At 40.4% G+C, this 23574-nt stretch overlaps 1 protein-coding gene across 5 annotated transcripts in view; it reads right to left on the reverse strand.

The window, feature by feature from the left end:
• The window catches only part of PCDH15 (protocadherin related 15), a 621509-nt gene that overhangs the window by 445884 nt on the left and 152051 nt on the right, over nucleotides 1-23574 (reverse strand). For all 5 annotated transcript variants that reach the window (XM_077930491.1, XM_077930494.1, XM_077930496.1 and 2 more), the window contains one exon: nucleotides 16786-16864. The gene's annotated coding sequence lies outside the window, so the exon portion shown is untranslated. The remainder of the gene's footprint in view (nucleotides 1-16785; nucleotides 16865-23574) is intronic.

Consider the following 23574-nt stretch of genomic DNA (forward strand, 5'->3'; position numbering starts at 1 on the left):
CAACTAAGCAGTAGAAAAATAAACACTAAATATTTGTAAGTGAGTTTCTTCCTTCGGAAGAGGACCTCAATTTAGAGCTACACACATTATCAACAGAAAACACCACAAAATGCCCCAAAGCATTTCTAAAACTGTTGTGGTATATTATTTATACAACAGTGCAAAGTCAATTAAATAGGATGGATTTTTTTGCTAGTGGTAACCAGGAGTAATACCTGATTCAGTATTATATTTATTTATCTGAAGGAGGATTTTACTTACTGATTCTGCTAGCACGGCTTTTGGTGCTTATACACACACACACACACACACACACACACACCCATTCTCCAGAGAAACCAGTATCAAGCAGGGTATGCATGCAACCCTTCATATATACCATACAACATATCATTGCATGCCATAGCCCTGTGACTTCATTGCAATGAAATAAGCAGACAGCACAAAGAGTATATACATTGTGTCAATTAGGCCACAACTGTGTTGGTTACAAATGTGAAAGGTTTGGCACTGCACAGTAGCCTGCCTGCGATTGGCCAATGTGCAGGCAGGCTACAATCGGGAGTCCTGGCCAGGACCAAGCCACAACACTAAGCTAATGTTTTGGCTCAGCATGCCTGAACCTGGGATAGGGCTCTCTAGCCTAACCAGGGTTGCTAGTGAAGCTTTATCCCATGGCTACAGCTCATGGTTGAGGAGAGGAGACCTTAACTTTGATCCCATGTTTGGAGGACATGCTGAGCCAAACCTGACAGCTGTTGTCCAGGATGCTGGTAAGCCATACTCTGGCTTGCCATGGCATGTGATCAGGAGGATGGTGCAAGGTAGGTGGAAGTAGCTCATGGTTTAAAGCCAGTTTAAGAACCTCACTTCTTATGAAACTTGTAGCCCTCTCTGCAGTTGTCAGATGGGCAGCCCAGGGTTTCTGGCACACGTGAGAGTTAACAATAGAATTTCCTTCTTGGGAATTGTTGGGTATCATCCATCATACAAACAGGGACATGATAGAAATACTTCTGAATTAAGTTTCCTGACAATATTTGCATGATGAAACAGATACACATTGCTGCATTGGAAAAGAAAAAATAAATGGTATTTTGGTTTCTCTCAGATCCCCTATATCATATAACTGGGGCCTTATTTGGAAGAACATTAATCTTTCAAGGTGCTTTAATACTTGAAGAATATGTCCTGGGGTTTTTTTGGTATTAAGTATCTTGTATCTGGTTTTATCCATATGAAAACTGCAAACCAACTGAAGACCTTGGTATTATCCTGATGTTATTACTCAATATGACATCTATATGCTTTGGTCTCTTGAGCACTGTAAAAGGTAGTTTTATGGCCAATTTTGTTGCCCAATAAATCAAGATGTGACTGACTAACCCTTCCAAAGCTTTTTTTTCTTGGTCAGTCTGGGTATTCCAGGACACAGTATATGTGTGTACACTAAAATATAATCTTCCACAATATATGATGGATTTATTTAGGCCCAGGGCTTTTCTTGGATCTCCAATTTGCCACATATATGGATTTACAGGCTTTAAAACTTTAGACTCAGACTGATACTATTTTCTTAAATATTTGTTTGCAAAGAGAGAAAATATATTTAGCAATAGGACATAAAACAGTTTTGTTCATAACCAAAGAGTAAATCCTCTGAAAGGTAGCAGGTGGCTATATGTCATTTTAACTGAGAAATAATTTCTTTTCTGGTGTAGAATCTAGTTTTGATAAATCCAGTTTTGTTAGCAAACTACTTTATTTGCCCACATAATATATTGTCCTTTACATTCCAGTAAATATTTATTTCATAGCATTTGCCATTAAGGTGCCAGGTGCTTGAGAAGTCATCAGTTCAAAGAATTCTGTATAGACTGCAACAGCTTGATTTCAAACTCTTCTAGCTTGGCCTTGGCTACTGAAATATCTTCTTGAGTGTTTCATTCTCCTTTAAGCATGGATTCCCCCACAACCTGTATCCTTGAGAGTATCCCCAAAGGAGAACGTGACTGGAAGTATTAAAAACTTTTGGAATTCACACTACCTAGATGGTTCTTCACAGTTCCCCTAACTGTACACATTTCCTCTTTTTAACGTGAGCGGTAGCTGTGATTTATATTATTAATTCAGAATACAGTACTTTTAAATACTGCTACCTGCCCCAAGCCTTTGAGTGGGACGCTCTTGTCCATAATCCAAAGATACAGTATTTAGAACAGTTCTGTACATGTCTTTTTCTCTTTATTCTTTATAATATACTAGACTAGATAAAATAAAAAGGTGATACATTTTAATATTTTAAACATGTACATAAAAACATATATCATTAGTAGCTCCTAAATGGGCATGATTATTAAGACCACACGTGTTACATGGTTTCATATAAGTCTTTATTTGGATTGTTGTTGTTGTTGTTGTTTAGTCGTTTAGTCGTGTCCGACTCTTCGTGACCCCATGGACCAGAGCACGCCAGGCACCTCTGTCCTCCACTACCTCCCGCAGTTTGGTCAAACTCATGCTGGTAACCTCAAAAACACTATCCAACCATCTCGTCCTCTGTCGCCCCCTTCTCCTTGTGCCCTCCATCTTTCCCAGCATCAGTGTCTTCTCCAGGGAGTCTTCTCTTCTCATGAGGTGGCCAAAGTACTGGAGCCTCAGCTTCACGATCTGTCCTTCCAGTGAGCACTCAGGGCTGATTTCCTTAAGAATGGATGCGTTTGATCTTCTTGCAGTCCATGGGACTCTCAAGAGTCTTCTCCAGCACCATAAGAATTGATGCTTTTGAATTATGGTGCTGGTATGGTGCTTTATTTGGATAGTCTCAACCAATAGCTGGATCCTTTCTGCAAAATGCACCCAAAGTTAAGCAATTTCAAATGCCATTACAAATATAATTTTAGAATTATCTTTACTGGGGAAAACTTTACAGCCCACTAACCTATTGAATTCAATAAGCCTTGAACATACTAAAGTTTGCCTGGATCAAACTTTTTTTATTCAAACAATTGTAATCTTAGTTTATTATTTTCTTAAAAGAACAGAAAAGAGGAATTTGTTTTAATAGTTTGTTTATTCAAACCTGACAATGATAAAGCGATACCTCCCCCAATCTTTGATCAATGTTTTGATCAAATGTCATATGACGGTTTATTTTCTGAAAATGGGTTTTAGCTTCAAGGCTCATATGAATACAAAATCAAATGAAGGGTCCACATAGTCCAATATTCCAACAACAGCCCCCCAGCTACCCAACTAAAATGCAGAGGAAGCTGCCTGCCATATTGCGAATGAGATGGCTGTCTCCAATATTGCTGGAAAACATGATTGTGCCTTCCTAGTCTAGTATTGGGACTCCGGGGAGGTGAACAACAAGGTTATTGTGTAATGGCTTAGGTGCTGCCATCTGCCCATCCCACATAATGAAGTGGCTTTTTTTTATTATTGAATGAAAAGAATGTATATATCATATTTCATTTTGAAAAGAAATGCAAATGCTGTTAGCTATGCTGGCACAAGCATTTCCTCATGTGGCCTGTTTTAAACACTGGGCTGCTGATTTGAACTTACAGCAAGCCCTACATCGGGAAGGAATTGGCTGCACTGTTCTAAATTGGGAACTCTCTAGTGCAGCCAATCCTTTGCAAGCCTTGTTCTCATCAATGCTTGCTGTCGATCAGTTTATCAGCACCGACAGCAAGCCTCGTTTGATAAGGAGCAATTGCACACCAGTCAACGGCTTTGAACAGGAGGAGGAGGATATCCTGGGGTTTTTTCCCCATGAGAGTACGGTGACTACTTGTTCTCACGAAGTTTTGTGCCAAGATCTCACCCCCCAAAAACGTGTTTTTGGGTTCTCCAGGTTTTTGGGCACCATGTCTGAAAAAACCACTTTTCCCAGGTCTGTGATCTTGCATGGGATTTTGAACCTGGAAAATGGTGTCTTGGATTTGGATCATGTCACACTGGAGGGAATGCAATTGGGTTGTTATTGTTGTTTAGTCGTTTAGTCGTGTCCGACTCTTCGTGACCCCATGGACCAGAGCACGCCAGGCACCTCTGTCCTGCACTACTTCCCGCAGTTTGGTCAAACTCATGCTGGTAACCTCAAAAACACTACCCAACCATCTCGTCCTCTGTCGCCCCCTTCTCCTTGTGCCCTCCATCTTTCCCAGCATCAGTGTCTTCTCCAGGGAGTCTTCTCTTCTCATGAGGTGGCCAAAGTACTGGAGCCTCAGCTTCACGATCTGTCCTTCCAGTGAGCACTCAGGGCTGATTTCCTTAAGAATGGATGCGTTTGATCTTCTTGCAGTCCATGGGACTCTCAAGAGTCTTCTCCAGCACCATAATTCAAAAGCATCAATTCTTCGGCGATCAGCCTTCTTTATGGTCCAGCTCTCACTGCTTCCATTTCTTCCCCTTCTATTTGCCAGGAGGTGATGGGACCAGTGGCCATGATCTTCGTTTTTTTGATGTTGAGCTTCAGACCATATTTTGCGCTCTCCACTTTCACCCTTATTAAAAGGTTCTTTAATTCCTCCTCACTTTCTGCCATCAAGGTTGTGTCATCTGCATATGCACATGCAATTGGGAGTCCACCTTTAATGCCCCTTATTGTTGCTTTCTAGCTATAAATTTAACTGCCCCACATCTGTTATCACATATAATATCATGTGAGGGGCTAGTGAGCATGTTCTGGAGAGAACAGCCTTGAGTATCAAATTAGGACCCCTCCCGGGTCTAATCTGTCCCTTGGGCCAGAAGTTTCCCTCCTCTGATCTATTGGAATATATATCAACTTATGCTACCTAGTCCAGAATGAATACACAACAGATCATTTGGATATGTGTGTTACACCACCCTCAATTAATTATTATAAAGGAAAGGCCTTTGCCGCTGCCTCTTGGAATACATGATTAAATGTTCATAAAAATACTTCAGTGCTATATGAAACAAACCTAAATTATTTCCTGATGACTCATTTAGTTTGCTCCAGTACCCTGACAAGTTCGACATAAATTGTTCTGATCCCTCAGGCTGAAATAATTTTCTTGGATTTTTAAATGTTTTCATCGTATATTAATGCTACTAGAGCTATCGGTTTTATTAACACAATGAAAACATAAATAGACAGTTGTGGCAGTTTTAAATAGCCAAGACTCTCTGATGGATAGGGGCTCAGAGTGGCTTGGATGGATTTGTCAGAACAATATAATTTTAATTCCAAGAGGCTAAAAAGAAAAGAAAAAGCTACCTTTGCGACGAACTTCTTGTAATGTGAATCTCTATGAAGTTACCTTATACTGAGTCAAGCAATTGGTCCACTTAGCTCAATACTGTGTATCATGACTGACAGATGCTCTGAAGTGTTTCAGACATGCCCTAGTTGAAGAAGACAAAACTAGAAGGTGGGGCAAAACTGGAACAAAGTCAAGGGGACTTCCTGATAGGTGCCAGGAAACTGCTTCTCTCTCCCTCTGTTTTGCCCTTGCTGCCTCTTTAACTGTCAGGGTGGCAGAACTCTTTGATGTCAGTGGCTGACAGCCACCCTTTTCTTCCCAGAGTGCCCCAGGTGTTGTATTGCTCCAAAGAATTGGTGGGAACAGTCTGGCCATTGGCCTAATCTGTCCCATCAGTCCTCCCCATTTGGCCCTCCAGGCTGTTTTAGGCAAGCCATGGAAGTGGGAAATGACCATTTCTCACATTAGAACACAACATAATTCTGGGACATTTGGGGAAACAAAAAAGGTAAGTTCACTCCTTCAAAAAAATCTTCCCTAGTCATCGAAATGCCCACCTCTTGGCATATAGTAACAGGTAAGCCAAACAGCTGACATCTTAGCTTTGCTCTAATTTTAATCTTTGCTTCAAAACTAGTAAGAGTCTGTGTTATTGCTGCTCACAGGCATCTGGGAAGGAAACTAATTCCACCCCCTTCCCCCCGAGAAAGTAGAGGAAAAACTAAGACTAAAATAAAATACCTATTCCATATTTAAGATGCATATTACTCAAGATTTCCCAAACCATTTGAACTACCATCTGAACTGCTGATGTCTTCTTTCAGATGAGAATGTGATCAGTTAAATAATGAAACTGTCTACCGGAAAAACTGCAAAGATCAAAACAATGTTACAACAATTCTTAGAAGTGCAGCAAAGGACAGCTAAATTTATTCCGAGTGGACTGAGTCACAATAAAATATTAACTGATTAGCCTCTGGCACAGAAGAAAAAATTAAGATCAAATGGAAATCTCATTGATGTAAACTAAATCCTAAAAGAGAATGGTGAAAAAAATAACATCAGCCATGTCTGACTAGAAAACAAGAGGCTATCTATGTCTTGAAATGAAGTAGCCTACACAATAAATTGCAGGTTTGCTTATTTTCAAACTGATTCACTATTTGGGAAGAAGGGGCTTGGACAAGGTGCTCTCATTGGGTCTTCTCTGGAGTGAGTCTATAGCCATTCCAGTTGCTACCACCTACTTGCTTATCTTGAAAGCAGACAGGCTTGTGAACAAGAGAAGAGGTGGTAGAAAGGAGCAGAAGTGCAGAAGTCATTATCTCTGTGAAAGGAAGAGAACAGGGAAACAAGTGCTCAGCAGCCAGAGCTGGCTAGAAGATGGGCAGGTGAAAATGGTGACAAGTATCTAAACTTACTTGTTCATTGAAATGACAAACATTCCCCCCCCCCAAAAAAAATGTTAAAGTAGGTTTATGCAAATTTGTTGAATAAGGGGCATGGGTGGCGCTGTGGTCTAAACCACAGAGCCTAGGGTTTACCAATCAGAAGGTTGGTGGTTCGAATCCCTGCAAGCTCCCATTGCTCGGTCCCAGCTCCTGCCAACCTAGCAGTTCGAAAGCCTGTCAAAGTGCAAGTAGATAAATAAGTACTGCTCTGGTGGGAAGGTAAACAGCATTTCCGTGCGCTGCTCTGGTTCGCCAGAAGTGGCTCAGTCATGCTGGCCACATGACCTGGAAGCTGAACGCCGGCTCCCTCGGCCTATAGAGCGAGATGAGCGCTGCAACCCTAGAGTCGTCCACGACTGGACCTAATGGTCAGGTGTACCTTTACCTTTAAATGTGTTGAATGTGCTTGAAGGTCATTCCAAGACAACATCAGTATTAATAGATGGGACCCGAGGGTCAACCTGGGAAGAGGGGTGGAGAACTGTAGCGTGAGAGCCCCATAGCCACTGGTGCAAGATGCCTGCACCAATTTCCCCCCTTTTTAATCCTCCCACTTCCAACTCCAGCTCCACATCCAAAGCCAACCACCACTAAAGGATTCTCAAAGCCCACAGGAGAGTGCGGAGTGAGAGAATTCCATTTGGGGTTAAAATAGCAAATCAAGCTATTTTTGGGACTATATTAAGTTCTCCCACATATATATGAAAAGCGAACTTATTATCCAAGTGTGTACTATTGTGTAGTCAAAGCAGCATCACCTACACACAAGATCTAGGTATTAGGAAAGTCTGAGGGAAACCCCATTTGCAGAAATCTAAAAATCTTCAGAAGATGAGCCTAAGGTCCAGAATGGATGACTGACTGTTTTCTTTTGGGGGGGGGAGGTGTTGAAAGCTGGAGGCGGGAGAGAAGAAATAAAATAGACTATCCTAGGAAAGGGCATGGGTGGCTCAATCCCTGAACATGTGCTTTCCACACAGCTAAAATGTCAACTTTTGAGCTTCAGTGTCAGGACACCGATAAAATCCATGTTGCCAGGTATTAATGCAACATTCACCAAAGTGGCAGAAACAACAAGTTAAGACTATCAGCTGTTAAAACCAAAAACGAGACATGGTTGTTTCTTTAAAAAGCAAAACCACCAAATACCTATAAAACCTATGTTTTCAAAACACATTATTTCATTGCTATTTATTTCTGGTGTGTTACTAATGCTTAGCTTAGCAATAAAGATTGAATCTTGTACAGTTATAATATTCTATAAAACATCTTAAGGAAGAAGCAAAGGGCCAGTACCTTATCCTTAACTGGATCATACAACTTTTCAGGCTTTTCAGATGAGAGTTCTTAAACAGTTAGAAATCATCTTTCAAGGACAACCATTCTCCCGTTTGATTTTTTTGTCTCTGTGTAATATCTTGAGTAAACTCAATGTAACATGATACAACATTATCAGTAGTAAGACAGATAGGGCAAATCTTAAGAAGTAACTGACTCAGCTTTCCAATGAAAACATGTCAGAGGAACTGATATTTGTTTCCTTGAAAAATCGAAACCGCACAGCACTTTCAAATATATGGTTGCAATGCTGTCACCGTACACAATAAACTGGGTGGACTACTCCATCCCATGGAAATATATCATTTTAGGATTTTGAAGAGTTCTTTTTGCAAGGCTGAAATGTAGAAGCACTCCTGAATTCCATAATTTGGGGTGGGAGGGGAGGTGTTCTGTGTTTTCAAAGATAGCTACTTACTGGCTGTACTGCCTGAACCAATGTAAGGAAGCAATTTATGGAAGCATATATATTTGTACCTGTGAAATGTACTGAAAAATGAAGGGGGAAATTCTTCGAGAGAGTGAGCACAGCAAAAATTGATTCTCACACTACTTTCTTTCAAATAAGTTGAAAAATGTGCAGATCTGTAGACTGACAGCTGTTTAATTTCAAGGCACGCTTGAGCAAAACCTTCCAGAAGCTGATCCAGGCAATTGTGTCCAAGACCATATTCACATTAACAGATGTGTATTTAATTGACTAGGTAGAAACTACTTAATAATGATATTTTCATAGTGAGGTTTAAATTGTCTTTTGAACCTCTCCTGCATCATTGATTTGAATGTACAATGTTAATACAGAAGAGAAAGCAAGGAAGTGGACTATTACAATGAAAATTAGCACTATGGCCAATTGATGTAAGTTTTAGGAATGCTGCAAGAAACTTTGGGTTTGCTTTCACAGGCTACTCTGTTCAACACTCTGTGGATACACTGAACAGTCTCGATAAACTCCCGCCGTAGTGTCTATTCTGCTACCTCCTTCCCTTGCAGAGGAATCTGCCACTAACCTGTCATGGCAGGGAAGGCCATGAAGACTCCCTATTTGATAGGGACCACAAGCCCAAACCTCTCCCAGCATAAATTGTGATGAATACAATCATTTTTCATTATAGAACTTTGAGTCTCCATTCCCAATGGGAATGACCCTGCCACTGTCATGCCCATGAATAGTAGTAGTAGTAGTAGTAGTAGTAGTAGTAGTAGTAGTAGTAATTTATTATTTATACCCCGCACATCTGGCTGAGTTTCCCCAGCCACTCTGGGCGGCTTCCAACTAAGTGTTAAAAACAATACAGCATTAAATATTAAAAACTTCCCTAAACAGGGCTGCCTTCAGATGTCTTTTAAAGATAAGATAGCTGCTTCTTTCCTTCACATCTGAAGGGAGGGCGTGCCACAGGGCAGGCGCCACTACCGAGAAGGCCCTCTGTCTGGTTCCCTGTAACCTCACTTCTCTCAATGAGGGAACCGCCAGAAGGCCCTTGGCACTGGATCTCAGTTGTCTGGGCTGAATTGTGTAGGACATCCCAGAATTACAAAAGCCAACCTGGTTTCTGATTGGATCCCGGGATGTGCTGTTCTGGCTCCCACAAGAGTGCGGCCTCAAAAGACACCCATTTTGGGTGGCTGTGCTCTCTTGTGAGTTAGCTAGTTTCCGTGGGAGCACAGCACCAAAAGACGTGAATCCTGATTTTCCTCTTCAGCATGTTGGAGAGTGTTGTTACTGCCTGTGGAATCTATAGCTCTGTGCCACAGAGACTGACTTTACAGGTCATACCTATCTGAGATTATAATTAAGGATCAACAAATCCTTTGGAACAAGCATGGTTATGGCACAGGGTACTATGGGGCAGGAAAAACAGAGGAATTCAGTGGGGTATGTTGTGCAAGTGTATGTACTTTTCTGGTTGTGCAACATATATCTGGATCCAATGGATGTATCACTCCCAGGAATGCTGATTAGGGATGTAAGAAAACATTGCTTCCCATTCCATCCTATATTTGTTTCATGCAGCGTGGTTTCCTTTCCATAGCAGTTCATCCTCCACCAAAAGCTTTATCTGTCTCAATGTGCACAGTGGCAAAATTATGTAAGTTACATAATTATGTAGGTTACATAATTTACATGATTAATGCCAATCATATGCACTGGATTTTTCTGACATCCAGTGAAGCAGTGAATGTCAGTATTCTCCAAAATCCCAACTGCTGGTACTAATTTTATTGCCTGATACCAATAAAACCCTGTTTGGGAAGATTCACTACTGATTTTATGAATAGTTTATTGGCTTAAAATTTGTGATTCTGGGTTGAAATTTTCAAGTGTGAAATTTAACTTAAGCTGTATGGAAGTATTTCTCTCTTAAAAATCGCTAACTAGGCTTCTTGTTTTTAAATAAAATGCAACAAGATGGAGAAAAATTATTAGTAACCCGTTGGTAGGATCCCGTCCGCAACCGGAGATACCACTGTAATGTGTTTGTTAATACTAAAGGTGTCATAACTCTAACACTGGGCGGAGGCGGGGGAATCAATAGGGGTTTCAGATATAACATCCCCAGCCCAGCAAACTATGGTTTGTTGAAGCAGGAGAAAGAAGAGGGAAGCACCACAGCCAGTACAGCAACAAAAACAGAGGCTAGTCACACAAACAGTGCCAGAAATAAGGAATAAGGAATGTTAATAAACATGTCAATTGCCCAATAAAGTGCAGATGAAATCTTCCTTGGGGGCACAAGAATATTATTTTGTTTGAAAACCTGCTGAAGTACAACCGACAGCTTGGCTTGCTGCTGGAATCTAACCTCAGAAGCACTGCTAATGTAAAATCATGTGCTTTTTCTGATTCTGTTTCACAAGCAAGCGCGACTGTTTTAGTTCCGTTGGGAGTTCCTTCTGTCCCCTTTCCCTTTCCATCATCATCATCTCATTCTGCTCTATCTGTAGGTCTTCTGCAACCCATAGGAACCCCAGAAGGTAGTGTGAACCTGCTCACATTAAATCAAGAAAACATCAGAAAATATCCAGATATTCTGTGCATGGGATTGTACTTCAGCTGCAACAGAGCAAGCTACTATTTGCATCATTTCAGCTAAAGCCAATCTACAGGACCAGGTTGTTAGATACAGTGCAGGAACAGGCAGGCATTCAAACTTCTTTTGTTCCGGTTGAACAAGCACAAGATTAAAACATTTTCTCAAACTGCTTGAAGCTTTGTCTAAGTACTGCTTTCCACACAGGCAGGTCACCTTATAAATTACATTGGCACTTTTAGAGCACTGCTGAAACCTGGTGTTAAATTGGCACCCAGTGATGGAGCTCCTAAAACATTTTTCTGTTAAAGTGACAAAAACAGAACTCCCATTATATATCATGGCATTGATCAAACAAACTGCCAGTATTAAGAACACTCTTCCTGACTTTAAGATGTTAAAAGTTCAACAGAGCTATGTTGACTCCCGACGAAGTAAACCCATGTAACAAAATGCTGGGATGAATTTTAAACAAAGGGTACTGGCACCTAGCTACTATCTGCTTTTGAAAAGAGTGGCAACACTGATCATTGTTACAGATACGATACAGATTTATTTTGGTGTTAATATTTGAAGGTCACTCATTTAGTATCGCTAAGTATACAGATATAATAAGTATTCACTTGCCCAGGCAAGCTCATTATGTGACCCATGAGAGCAGCAAAATAACCAGACTGTACAACGGTGATGGGATAAAATCAGGCTATATCTTTACTGACAGCAGCAGGTGGGGCAAGGGTTGGAATGGCATTGGGTCCCAAAATCAGTTCAGCATTCCACAAGCCCCATGTTGATGGAATGGGTCCACTGGGTTTGGATCGCTCCAAACTGGAATGGCAGGAGTTGGCCAGTGTCGAACCATGCTGTGGTGCAAGTCAAGCAAGCAAGGTTTCACTGGGGGACCAGGCTACAGATTCCAACCAGGCAGATACCAAACCCATGCTTGGGTTTATCAATCCTCCCTCAGGCCCCTTATGGCAGCCCCCTATACTATGTTGATCCTGCCATTTCCACCCTCATACAATGTTCTTCCACCTAACAAAGAAAAACCATAATTTTACTGAGAGAAAGGCGGAAAAAACCCCCAACCAAGTGCCAATCAGGTTGAGAGAGAAAAAGTCCTTTCCGGCTGTCACCCAGCGACCCAAAATTGCTCAGTGAAGACTGATAACCTGATAAGCTCTCAAAGCAAAATGGCTGTGAGCTCCAAGGAAAGCAGCCTTATATAGGCATTCCCCTACTCTTTGCAGCAAAGGCTCATGGGACAGCTTTTTCCCATGAGTCCATCACACAGAGAAGATAACTGGGCAAAACCTTGGTCCATTGTGTTTTCCTATTTCTCCTGCCATCAGTTTAGGAAGCGGCCAAACCTGTCACTAACATTCCTCTGAAGCAAATAATGGCCCCTAGAGAGGTCAAAATAAACACTCCTTCCCCTCCCTGAAATGTTCATTGCAATTGTGCTTAATTCAACCTGCTTTGGTGTGCAATGCACTGGCAGAGGAAGAGGAGTGCGGGGGGAGCGCACCGCCCCCAGCAGCACGATCGCGGCAGGGTGCCATCGTGGCTGCCCCCTGCTCCCACGATGAGTGCCAGCCCTGCCCCCACCTTCTTTCCGCCCCCCCCCCCCCCGTGCCGGAGCATGAAGCTTCACCACTGGTGCCATGTGTGTCTGCGTGCAGGTGTGCATGCATGTGCACAAGTACACAAATGAATGAACACACACATAGGGAAGCACTGGATATGCATTGTGGATAGCTCACTCAGTACAGCGTGAGACTCTTAATCTCTGGGTCCTGGATTCAAGTCCTAAGTTGGGCAAAAGATTCCTACATTGTAGAGGGTTGGACTAAATTACGCTTTGTGTCCCCAACTGCAACACTATGTCCCCTATAGGAATGAATGGCAACTATTCACTTGTGTGGGAGAAAGCCAAATATGTATTTGGAGCACCATTAAGTTAGGGGCCAAGCCTTCTGCGTCCTCTCACAGTTAATCCATTTAATTTGTCCCCTAAGAAATTCAGCAAAATTCATAAATACTCCAACCAGGGCTTGCTCTGGCTTTTTGGCCACCTCAGGGTGCAATGAAATGTTGGGAGTGTGGAATGAACTGGTGGAAATGGTCTCTAGACAGAGAAAAATTATAACTATTACTTGCCAACTTGGTGGGTAAAACATCTAACACAGATCAGCTATGAAGGATAGAGTTGTTGATTCAAATGACAGCTGCCATTAAAAGCAAGATCATCTAACAGCCACCCCACCCTCATCCTTTAGTAAAGCTTTGACTTAAGTTAAGTGTAACAGCAGGAAGTAACTTATGACGTAGACCCGCATTTTACCAGTAGAGTAAGGCTGTCAAGTGTGCAATATTAAGCAGAACTTATCAGTACACATTCAAGTTGTCTAGACGTAATAAATTGCCCTCTAAAATGTAATTTAGGCAACTAAGAAAAGTTCCTGTGCAAATTCCCAGCAACTGAGCACACTTGTCAGTTGTGCCTATAGGATTACCAGATTGCCCTCCGGCAGCCTTCTTAACAACAAACAAAACATTCCTTTTTCTAACAGGTGACATTTTTCTTTCAAAAATGTACAAAACAGATTTTACGTGCAACTAAAAAGCTTGTTTTAAAATATAAGCTAGGGCTACAATGCATAATCGTCCTTTTTTATAAAAAAGAAAGAAAAACAATAAATAACTCATATGCATTGCTTAAAACCATAACAATCCCAATATAAAACAATAAAACAGAGGGATAGACACAATGCAGCAAATAGCATGAAAAACAAAGCTTAAATAAATAAATGAAGCATAAATAAAAACAAACTAATTAAAACCTGGTAGCTGACCCTTCAAATGTCATAATTAGTTCTACCAGTCATTTACCTAGATTTAAATTTCCATCATACTGGTTTCTAGCTGTAGTTTTGTAGGTATCTGCTGTCCATAATTAAATATACAAAAATAAAATTGAGGTAATAGAGACAATCAATTCTGTGATATTTCACATTTGCAATGTAAACTATGGCTTGTGCCCCAGTATACTGGGGCTCCCACTTATGGAGTGTTATGTTCTGGGCCGCTAAATGCATAAAGTGGGGAGCACCCTGTAAAAATCGTGTAAAGTGGGAGCACCCTGTAAACACCCCTTAAACACCCTCTCTGCCGCTCTCTCTTCAATCCATGCAAAAAATACTGTATCCAAAAATATGTAAATGTGGGGATGCCTGTATTAATATCCTTACAGGAAACCTATTTTCTGACCTATTGACCAGTGGTAGAAACTAGATTGTATGGTACCTTTGCTAATATCAAGAAATGTAGAAGGCATTAATAGCAACCAAGCAAGAGTGAGTTCCTTCATCAAACAAAGTGTACTAATTTTAAATAAGCAATCCTCTGGGTCTGGTTTATATTTATACCGGAGGTATAAAGAGATGCAAAATTTTCCTGCATAAACACATCATTTCTACACGATTTAAAATCTTTCTTGGCTAAAGCAATATCCCCTTGGGGGAAAAAATAATTGCGTAGGTTGTCAAATTTCTGAAATAAATATGTCATATTTTGATACCAGGATTTATCCATCAATGGACTAAATGTTCATTGTTCCTGATAGCATAATTTTGCCATGCAAAGCTCTGGCACTCTTTTACATTTTAGAGAATAATTAAATATCTGCTGAGAAATCTTCATGGACCAAATAAACGACCCTGTCTCCAGCCACAAGCACTGGATTGGTGTATATTGGGTGAGGTGTGTGAGAATTTTTACCATTAATTTAGTATTCTATTTTGGATACCATCAACTAAAGCTTTAATGGAAGATAAGAAAAACTGTTCCTTCGTTCATCTCAATCACTACAGGCAATCACAAGAAGCAGCAAAAGCCCAATAGAAGCTATTCAGTTTAGTTCAAAAGGAATCAGTGATAGAGAAAGCAATTGTAACTCATATTTATCATAGCATCATAGAATTGTAGAGTTAGAAGGGACCTCGAGAGTCATCTAGTCCAAGCCCTTGCAATGCAGAAATCTCAACAAGATCATACATGACAGGTGGCCATCTAACCTCTGATTACAAAGCTTCAAGGAAGGAGAGTCTTCTACCGATTATATCTGGGTCTAATCTGAAGCAAAAGTAAAGGGAAGGGAAGGATTTGCATTTCCCAGTACAAGAACAAAGTGTGTATCTCCTCTTCAAGGAATATTCATGTTCTCCCATGGCATGATCTGAAGGCACTCCCTTGCTGAAGCTAAGCACTTCTAGGTCTGCTGCTCAATGCTTGGATGGGTGATGGCTTTGGATTCCTTGATGAAACACAGTGGGATATGATGATGATCATTTCCCCCTTTGCCTGTGAGCCGCTAGCACAAGTGTGACTAAAATTTGAGCCTCCTCTTCCCATTTACTTTTGATATTTGAAGCAGCCTTCAGAGCAGCTGAGATTAAAAAGAACACTGTCATCCCTTTCTCTATGCCTATATTAAAGTTTTGGAAATACAGCGGTACCTCGGGTTAAGAATTTAATTCATTCTGGAAGTCCGTTCTTAACCTGAGGTACCACTTTAGCTAATGGGGCCTCCCGCTGCCACCGCACAATTTCTGTTCTCATCCTGAAGCAAAGTTCTTAACCCGAGGTACTATTTCTGAGTTAGCGGAGTCTGTAACCTAAAGCGTCTGTAACCTGAAGCGTCTGCAACCTGAGGTACCACTGTATGCAGGTTCACTCAGTTTAAGCCCCAGAAGATTAGTCAACAGGGGTTTTTTGGCACTTTTTTTAAAAAAAATGTTTGATAATAGACAGGGACAAGGAACAAACTGGACACAAGAAGGACCAGCCATTCTGGCTGCTCATGTCCCAGTGCATCTGCCTCATTCCTATCAAAGTGGTCAGGTGAGATTGGGCTATAATATTTAACACTGATATATCCATATGGACTTGAAGGAAGGAAACTGAGCTCCCTTTACCTCCATTTGACTTATGATATGTTTCTATGCTGTGACCTGGCATGTTTCTGCCAACCTGGCTCAGTCATGAGAAATCAGTCGGCCTGAAAACAAACGTGGTTCATCATTTGAGCAATGAGTAAGACAGAGGGGTGGAAAGGTTTGTCTCAAGTCACCCATATAGAAGTTTTCTTGAAAAACCCTAACTACCCTTCCATTTTAAGAAGTGGACAGATGTGTGCATAACCTGTGACTGCCACATTACATCCCATTTGGCTCTCAGTAAGTGCAAGGATTGTAGGGACGCAGGTGGTGCTGTGGGCTGAACCACAGAGCCTAGGACTTGCCGATCAGAAGGCCGGCGGTTCGAATCCCTGTGACGGGGTGAGCTCCCATTGTTCGGTCCCTGCTCCTGCCAATCTAGCAGTTCAAAAGCACGTCAAAGTGCAAGTAGATAAATAGGTGCCGCTCTGGTGGGAAGGTAAACGGCGTTTCCGTGTGCTGCTCTGGTTCACTAGAAGCGGCTTAGTCATGCTGGCCACATGACCCGGAAGCTCCCTTGGCCAATAAAGCGAGATGAGTGCCGTAACCCCAGAGTCGGTCACGACTGGACCTAATGGTCAGGGGTCCCTTTACCTTTACTTTAAGTGCAAGGATTATGAATATAAATAAAAACATATTCGTTTAACTCTTCGTGCAAAATGTAACATATGCTCTCTGATGTTAAATAAACAAAAAGATTCAAGTTTCTGAAACATTTCCTCACCAAGACTCTGGAGTCATGATGTTGGGTTGAGCTTCACTGCAATATGGCATTCTGTAGTTTGTCCACCATTGTTGCAAACCTGTGGATAAAAAAAATCATATATATTTTTTAAAAGTATGGTAGCAAAATGGTGTTATGTTATAAATGCATGCAGTAGCAAACACAGAACAGTCTTAACGATAATTCATTTGATCGTATATAATTTTTGTGGCACTTGCCAACTGTAATAAAAAGAGGGCCTCCTTTTAATCCAAGTCTACATACTGAAGATTGGCACAAAAGCAACAGCACTTCTTTCTTATGGTTGAGTTATTTAATATCTTTATTTCACTTTACTGTTACAATTTGGTACTTTTATCCACAACATATGTGTATGTGTGTCCAGTATTTAAAGTCATTACAATAAAATTTTGACAGGAGCCTTTCTGGATTTTTTATTCAAGACACTGAACCAAGAAGCTGTAGGAACAGTATTTTATTCTAGTTCTTTAATATATATATATAATAAAAAAGATCAAGATAAATGTGAAGCAGCTAAGTATTCCTCAGTGACTACCCAAAAGTGGATTTCCTTCCCTCCCCAAGCTATTTATAAAACTATAGTAATATTTAATATTTAATGTTAATATTTACATGAATATTGTACAAAACCCTGTAAAGTCCAGATTCTTGCACTTGTAAAATAGGAATACTTGATATATGCCCTAAACATCCTTGGTATTGTTCAAATGTCATTCATATTTTGTCCACTAGGGTCCACGCAAATTAGCCAGTATATAGCCCAATTGCACATACTGTCTTATTGAGTGGGTGGCAACATGCCCTTATGTGCTTGCCTCTCAAGGCAGAGCTCTATTCTGACTTTCTTCACCAATATAAAAGGACCTGTTTCATTATATATTGCAAGCGGTGATGTTGCCACAATCCATAAACACAAGGAGCTCATATGTATCACAAATAATTCATTTCCCCCAGAAGTAAATCAAGATTCTGCATGTGTGCTCAATATTTAGCAGACCCAAACACCAGGTCACAGTATCTAAAATATTATTTGCTTGAAAACATATATTTTTTAAATTTTACAGACAATAATTTCAGCAATATAAGAACCTAAAGTCAAATGTCCCCACAAAAAAGAGAAATGTGCTTATGTGTACCGACTTAGCAAGGTCTGCTGCAGAATCTGCTAATCAGCTGTGAAATGTGCCAAATACACTTTCCTTTTTGTGTGGTAAGAGCACTTGTGCTTCTAAGGAGCTCTCCTTAAAATTCAGTGCCACCAGCTATTGAATAAATTTATCCAATGAAGACCCAAGCAGCTCACAAATACTAAGGTTATATCTGCAATGAGTGTTTATTTTCAGAATGAAACCACTTTCTCAAGAAGTGCTTTTTAGGGGCAAAAATATATGCTCAGTCTCCACAATCCTATAAGAAAATGTTGCATTTATCCAGCCTTAATGTCAGTTAAATATATTAAGATAAGACCTGATGAAGAATATTGAAAAAAGAGAAGGAAATGGTTCTGTAAGCATACCACTAAAATGTACCACTTTCCACATGCTCTGAAAAAAATATTTGAAAAGCAGATTATAATTAATTACTAAGAAGGAAATTATAACATAACAACATAACATAACCCTAAGGAGCTGCATCTCTGAAATCAGTTCATTGTGGAATTAACATAGAGATTCCACACATGGTAATTTAATTTAGTGATGTATTAACAAGCAGTGTTCTTTCCAATGCTCAAGATTCATTCTGTTATGCTGATTCACAAATAAAGATCAACATATGTCCTTGGCAACTTAAAATGAAAGTTTATTACCTACAGGTTCAGCCCATGACATTTGTTCTTATTGACTCAGAATGGGCAATTACTGAGCAATATCATCTTGAAAAACCTCTCTGTGAATCACCCCATTAGCTTCTCCTGTCTGTCTGTCTGTCTGTCTGTCTGTCTGTCTGTCTGTCTATATCACTAGTGAAACCATGATTCATAAACTCCATGTCCCCACCCCATTACGAGGGCCCACTCAATCTGCTTGTAATGTTCTTCCCACATGCAGGCTGGGTGGCAATACAACTTGACTGTCTGGTGTCTAGATCTTTGCTCTATGCTGGGTCAAATCCTGTGAACTGAAACATTTTAACTCACTTCCGTCAATATGTAGTTTTGGCTTCTGTGCCCCACCCTGAAGGACATTAAAAGGTTAACTTTATGTATGGATGTATGGTCTCCAAGGTTGGTTTCTTCACAGAGGTTTATTAGTAGTAGGGTGTGCTTGTGCATCATTCATGCAGAAGAAGGAAAAGGCACTTGCTGAAAAATCTGAATGCCCTCTAAGCAGGATAAAAAGAAGCTGTACCAACTCCAGCAAAACAGAATTAAGTCTTTCCCATGGACTTCCCCATAGTTGGGCAAAAGAACAGAGGAATAATAGAAAAGGAAATATTTTTAAGGCCCTTAGGTGCACAAATAGACAAAACACTACAGGTATACAACTATGTAAGTTTCAAGGAAGTGCCTTGAGGCAAAAAGCAGTGTTGCAGATTTCATCTCCATTAAAAAACAACAATAACACCACAAATCTAAAAAAATCCACAGCTGTTCAAGTTAGAGGATTAAAGTGAGCAGGGAACTCACAGCACAGTCAGAATACAATGAAGCATCATCAGCAGTATTGGTCAGTGAATCACTCCAAAGGTTTATCTGTCCTACAATAAGCCTTGAAGAGATATAGAATGCAGATTTTGTGGACACCTACTACGCCAAACTCAGAGAGACAGGGCAGAAGGCTATCTGCTATTGTTAGCTGCCATTACCCAAATACTTGCCGAAAACAACATCCAAAGTACTTTTTTCTCAAGTCGGCCAAGCCCTCTCCTGTCACTGGGTGTTAAGGTGATTTCTGCCTCCAAAGTGCACAGGAGATTACACCCAGAGCTGACATGAGGGTGTCATGCAGCCTGTGCTTGTTGCTGCCAGCCCAACACAATCTCCTGTTATTGGTCCCGGGACCAAAGTGTTAGCTGAGTGCTCAGCCATATCCCCAGGGCAGAACTTAAATATGTGTTGTTGGAAGAGATGGACACTAGATAAGGGCAATTCATGGCTCAATGGTTTTGCCACTTAGGCATCCCACAGTGGATTGCTTACCTGCTGCTGAATGTCCACAAATGATAAAAGGGAAAGGGGAGGTGAAAGGGGAGAGCTGAGGAAAGGATTGGGATTAGGAGAATGGAGGGGGGAGAGGGATCCTGTGTTCTTCAGAGAAGGTATATCTGAGAGTATGCATATGTGACATAGACAGATGGTTGCATGGGAAAACATAGGAGGTTGGGTGAGGGAAGAGGGAAGGGAATTTTTACAATATAATATACAAATACAAATATAATTCTCCACTTGTAAATATAATTTTTATGAAGATTTTCTTTTTTTCCCCTTCAGAAAATCAAAATGCAACAAAACTCAGTTTTAACTGGAATTATATGAGTTAATAACATGACTCAGTAAGCACTTGGTTGCAAAGCCAGTTTAACAGGGCATTCCAAAGTAACAAGGTGCCCTACATTCATTAATTTTCAACAAAAGCTTCACTTACAATAAAATGATTCCAGAAATACTCCCAGGGTTCTCATTATTGATTACTATCTACAGCAAAACAAATGAGCCCCTCATACAAACTATCCTATTAATCCAGGTTTCTTCAGATTGGAACTCGTCTAGGTGATCATGATATAGTACCAAAGGGGTTTTTAAAATAAATAAATAAATAAAAATAAAATAAAAGGTAGGATACATGCTATGCAAAAGTGACATTTCAATGTAACAGATTAAAAACCTCTACAGTACTTAATTCACTGAAATCCCTTTCCATATCAAGGCCTCTATCTGACAATAAAAAAATCTAGTCATTTTCAAATGCTTAAAATTGAAGATTTTTTTCAGTAATTCAACAGCTATCACCTTTCCCACTTTGCACTGGAAGCCTTTGCTATTTTATATAGTACATGAAAAAATAATTATGCTAAAAGATGGTTCACTTCACAAAGGTTGAAAAATGCATTCAGGAATTGAATAGGCAAGGGGTAGCCTTAACTTGTCAACTTATCTTCTTTGAATATATTTAATACTTCTCAAAAGTTGTCACTCTTAAGGCAATTAATAGCACAATCCTACACATATCTATTCAGAAGCAAGTTTCACTGAATTCAATGGGACTTAGCCCCAAGTCAGTAGGTACAGGACTGCAACCATTCTCCTTTCCTTTTGATGAACATTCTTTATTGCTTATACTTCAGCTCCATAAAGCCAATATTAGGCTGAGCACATGATTATTCCATGACAGTATTTCCCTTAATTTCTATTGCAATGATTGAAGTGACACATTTTTCACCTCACTTATAGTTGGCCATAGAAAAGTCATGTAAAATCTAGGGGGGTGTTAGTAGACCACAAGCTGAACATGAGTCAATGGTGTGATGCAGCAGCAAAAAGAAGCTAATGCAATTCTAGGCTGCATTAACAAAAGTATAGTGTCCCAATCAAGGGAAGTAATAGTACCACTCTGTTCTGCCTTGGTCAGACCAGTTGGTCCAGTTCTGGGTGCCACAGTTTATGAAGGATATTGAAAAGCTGGAAGGTGTTCATATTAGGGTGACCAAGATGTCTGGAAACCAGGTGTACAAGGAACAATGGAGGGAGCTGAGTATGTTTAGCCTGGAAAGGAAAAGAAAAGACTGAAAGGTGGTATGATAGTCATCTTCAAATATCTAAAAGGCTGTCACATGGAAGATGGAACAAGCTTGTTTTTTGCTTCTTCAGAGGCTAGGACCCAAACCATTGGATTCAGATAACAGGAAAGTAGATTCTGATTAGACTTTCTGACAGTAAATGCTGATCCCCACCTCCAAATCATAGTCTTTTTCACAGTTCGTTTGCATTTGGTACGAGACACTGTTTTCAGAGACATTATGCAGCTAGGGGAGAAGAGAAAAAAATGGGCAGATAGTGAACTTTTGTCCTCAAATGCACCCATTTACTTTCTTCCATATTTTGCCATTCATTCATTTGGGAAATAATATAAAAATATTAATAAACAATATAGGGGAGGCAGAACCTTCTACCTAATCATGAAACTGAGTCGTTAGTCCTTCTCCAGCAGGTAACCCACAGTATTTGTACATGCACATAAGATGTAGCGGCTATGCCATAACCGCATATGAGAAGCAAGGGAGCATAAAGGTTTCTGCCATATTTTTTCTTAATATTGAAACAGAAATGAAAACAGATGGATCCTCCATTTCTTTCAAAAGGGTCTTTCTTCTGCAAGAGGGCATAATAACTCATACTGCTTAAGACTCCCTTTCTTTTCAGATTCATAGGAACAACAGCAGAAAACTGACACATTGTCTTCTAGGTAACTTAAAAAATGCATATAGTGGTACAATAGCCTGTTATAGTTTTTGATGTGAATTACTAGGAAGATATATTAATTATATTTAATCCTCCACAGACCTACATGTGTGGGTTAATGAACAAAGCAAAAAATGGCTGGTACCTGTTTTGTTTTTTTGTTTTTAATAAAAAAAGTCATGTGGCTAGCACACAAAGAGTCCCAGTAGCAGATCATTGAGTCTCATCATGAGGCAGATTAATGAAGCATAGAAATAGGGTATTAAACCTTCTTGTATTTCCATTCAGCTGCATGGAGCAGCTGAACCCATCCACTCTTCAGCTGAACCCATCAACCCTCATGCAGTGAAGCAGACCACACTCTGAAGTAAGTTTAAAAATTATTTACTTACTTAATTGAGTTCACAGTCATGCATTTTCCTTATGGCAACAGCAATAAGATAATGCAAGTAAAATACTTAGCTGAAGTTCAGCAAAGGCAATCTCAGACAATGTCTGAGACTGAGAGCTAAATTGAGGCATGCCCGCCTCCTTTGAGTGTAGCATGAGAGAGAGAGGGGGGGACAGGAAACAAGTGTTACAGTGGTACCTCAGGTTAAGTACTTAATTCGTTCCGGAGGTCCGTTCTTAACCTGAAACTGTTCTTAACCTGAAGCACCACTTTAGCTAATGGGGCTTCCCGCTGCTGCCGCGCCGCTGGAGCCCGATTTCTGTTCTTATCCTGTGGCAAAATTCTTCACCTGAAGCACTATTTCTGGGTTAGCGGAGTGTGTAACCTGAAGCTTATGTAACCTGAGGAACCACTTTACTTCCTTCCTCCTATGAGAAGACAGGACATGACCTCACTGATCCTACTCTACTAATTAGAACTCTGTTGTCCTTAACCCCTTCATATACTAACTAGCATTCTTAGGCCTGAATGCAAATCTCTCACAGTTTTAGCACTGATGCTGTCAGGGCAACACTATGGGATAAAGTCCCACTCAGCAGAGTGAGTAAGAAGACCACCACCATGGTAGTATGGCTGACTTTCCACATTTTCAAATACGTGAAGTAATGCCCAATACTATCTGAAGATAGTACAGAATCTAAAATTGCTAAACTGTGCCAATGAGTTTCAGCAGCAAACTACTGCAGAACAGTTTATAGTGTATTACAGAATGACAGAAACTGAGTCTTGAGAACTTGCTAAGATAGACACACAAATATGAAAATGCCACAGCAATGGCCGGAAGTTGAAGTGAATGGAAGGGCAAGCAACCCACAAAAATATTACAGTTGTGACATTTTAAGTTTTGCATCTGTTTGAAATAGAAAATGATGACGATACCTATTTCCTTGCCATCCCTTTATTTCAATATTTTCATGCC

The sequence above is a fragment of the Podarcis muralis genome, chromosome 6 (assembly GCF_964188315.1).
Source record: "Podarcis muralis chromosome 6, rPodMur119.hap1.1, whole genome shotgun sequence".
NCBI lineage: Eukaryota > Metazoa > Chordata > Lepidosauria > Squamata > Lacertidae > Podarcis > Podarcis muralis.